Here is a 3144-nt window from a genome sequence, read left to right on the forward strand (position 1 = left end):
ACTCAAGGAACAGCTTAGGCAGCTGTTAGAACAAGGGTTTGTAAGACCCAGTGTTTCACCTTGGGGAGCACTAGTTCTCTTTCAGAAAAAGAAGGATGGAACGTTAAGACTCTGTGTGGATTACAGAGGTCTCAATCAACTGACAGTTAAGAATAAGTATCCTATCCCCAGAATTGATGAGCTTCTGGACAAGCTAAATGGAGCCCAAATCGTCACAAAGATAGATCTCAAATTTGGGTATTACCAGATCAAGATTAATTTGGGTATTACTAGATCAAGATTAATGATCAAGATATCCCGAAGACAACCACCATCAATACTCGCTATGGGCACTATGAATTTACTATCATGCCGTTTGGATTGACAAATTCCCCAGCTACATTCAATCGCCTAATGTAGGACATTCTCAGAGAATACTATGATGATTTTGTTCTTGTTTTCTTTAATGATATTCTAATTTACTCAAAGAATGCAGCTGACTATGAAGCTCACGTCCGTAAAGTTCTTAACATTCTAAGAAAGCACCAACTCTTTGCAAAAAAAGAGCAAATGCACTTTCTCTATCGACCATGTTGAAGTATCCAAAGACGGAATTTCTCCAAATTTTGTAAAAGTCCAAGCAGTCATAGATTGGCCTGAACCAAAGATAGTGAAAGAAGTCAAGGGATTCTTGGGATTAACTGGTTGTTATAGAATTTTTGTACCTAAGTATGCTCTCATAGCTTCCCCCCTGACTATTCTTCTCAAGAAGAATACCCCGTTTCAATGGTATGCCAAGTGTCTGAAAATGTGGTAGCAAATGCCCTCAGCAAAAAAAGCCTCCATCCTTGCAATCACAGTGGTGTCAAATCCATTGATTAATGAAGCAAGAGAGAAGATCATGCAGGAGAGATTCTTTGGCTCTATTGCTACCCTACTTATGCAGGAAAGCAAAACTCCTCAGGAGTTGAACCGAGTTCAAGGGTACAGCCTGGATGAAGGAATTATGTATTATAATAGTAGGCTATGCATTCTCAATGATGAGGGAGCTAAGGGTCAAATTCTGAATGAAGCCCATGATAGCCTTATAGTAGGAAATCCAGGTTTCATCAAGACCTACATGTCTGTAAAGAAAAGCTTCTTTTGGCCTGGACTAAAAAAGGATGTACTTAATCATGTATGTCAATGCCTGTGTCAGAAAGTCAAAGCCAAGAGAGTAAAAATGCATGGAAAATTACATCCATTAGACATCCCCCAGATGAAGTGGGAATGTATCAGTATGGATTTTATTACTGGACTACCTTCAATGCAATCAGGTTACAACTCCATCTTCGTGGTAGTTGAATGACTAACCAAAGTTGCCCATCTAAAAAGAAACCTACACTGTAGTGGATGTGGCCAGAGTGTTCCTCAAGGAAATCTTCAAATTAAATGGCCTACCCACTAGGAGAATAGTAAATGATCGAGATCCTAAATTCACGTCAAGATTCTGGACTACATTCTTCGAAGCAGTAGGAACTTTCTTGGATCTCAGCACAGCTTACCACCCCGAGACCGATGGTCAAATAGAAAGGGTGAACCAAGTAATCGAAGATATACTTCGGTCATGCTGTCGTGGCAGGGAACCCAAGAAGTGGCTAAGCTATCTGCACTTAGTCGAATTTGCCTACAATGCTTCTTATCATCGAAGTAGTTCTACCGATTCCAGTGGTTGGGTGGTTGCTAACCCATGGGCCGGATGGGGTTAGGCTAGAATCAGTGGAGTTTTAATAATTAAATTGAAATAATAGGAATACACTTAGAATTCGAGTAGTTAAATAAAAACCTGAAGAATTTCTTAAATGATTAGATTAACGGCTGTGCCTGATTTCGGTTAGGAAAAAAGCGTTGATTTCTTCAAACTAAGTCAGTGATAGTTTTCATTCTATCTGGTTTAATCAGGTGAAGGATAGTTTATTCTCTTGACCCCGTTAGAAAATTTGTTAAGAAAATCAAAAAGATGGAATCGTCCCCGTTTTCCGGGCAAGGAAAATTTTCCCGATTTCGGTTTCAGAATGACCACCAGATTAGTCTCGTGTCCGAACATTCGAGGGCGAGGCCCCGAGTGGGAAACCCTACCCTGTGCAAGAGGAAGCTACTTTCGCTACTACTAGCAACCGGGAATCCGTCGGTGTGCAGAGAGGGGACAGAGAGGTCTCACAGCTGGTATCAGAGCGCTGTTGTAAACTTACGAAATAGCAGCAGAAATTGCCTAAAATTTTAAAGTACATATCCGTCTCGCCAAAATGAGGGCAATCCTAGGAGGACTCTAGCTCAACCATCTATGGGAGGACAGGGAAGTCAAGGACCCAGAGTGTAGAGAATAGCCCCTTCATATCACTCAAATCAGGGAATAGCCCCTTCATATCCGTCTCGCCAAAATCAGGGCAATCCTAGGAGGACTCCAGCTCAACCATCTATGGGTACTCGTCCCTCCTCTCACCTCACTTCACTCACTCACACTCACTAGTATGCATCAGGCAAAGAGATAAGCAAGAGCAAGACTCAATTGCACAATGGGAGAGTCTGTTGTATTATGAGAGATATTCACTTATATACATGGCCATAAGTGTTCACACTCACTTAAACTGTGGCCGGTCGGGCACTTTAGGCTTATAAGAGGCCTAATGTTATAACAATGACTACTCTCATAATATATCCATGAAGTACATCACTTAGGACTTCATCCTAACTTGCTACCACACGCTTTTGAGGCTAGAATTGCCATAAATACTCCGTCACACACCATTTACGGGCACCCATCCAAGTTGTAGCTTTCGACACTATTGCTTCATATCTTGAATGTATGACCATAGCTTCCCCCTTGACTATTCTTCTCAAGAAGAATACCCCGTTTCAATGGTATGCCAAGTGTCAGAGCGCTTTTGATAAGCTGAAGACCGCCTTGGTAACCAATCTCGTTCTGAAGTTGCCAAATTTCTCTCTACTCTTTGAGGTAGTAAACTGATGCGCCATTGGTTTTGCACTGGGAGGTGCACGCATACAGGAAGGTCATGCAGTTGCCTATGAATCCCAAAAACTCAGAACGCATGAGAGAAATTATGATGTCCACCACCCAGAGCTACTTTCAGTAGTCTATGCCCTAAAATTGTGGAGACATTACCT

The sequence above is a fragment of the Cibotium barometz genome, chromosome 65, assembly GCF_041138505.1.
Source record: "Cibotium barometz isolate CiBa-2024 chromosome 65, ASM4113850v1, whole genome shotgun sequence".
Taxonomy (NCBI): domain Eukaryota; kingdom Viridiplantae; phylum Streptophyta; class Polypodiopsida; order Cyatheales; family Cibotiaceae; genus Cibotium; species Cibotium barometz.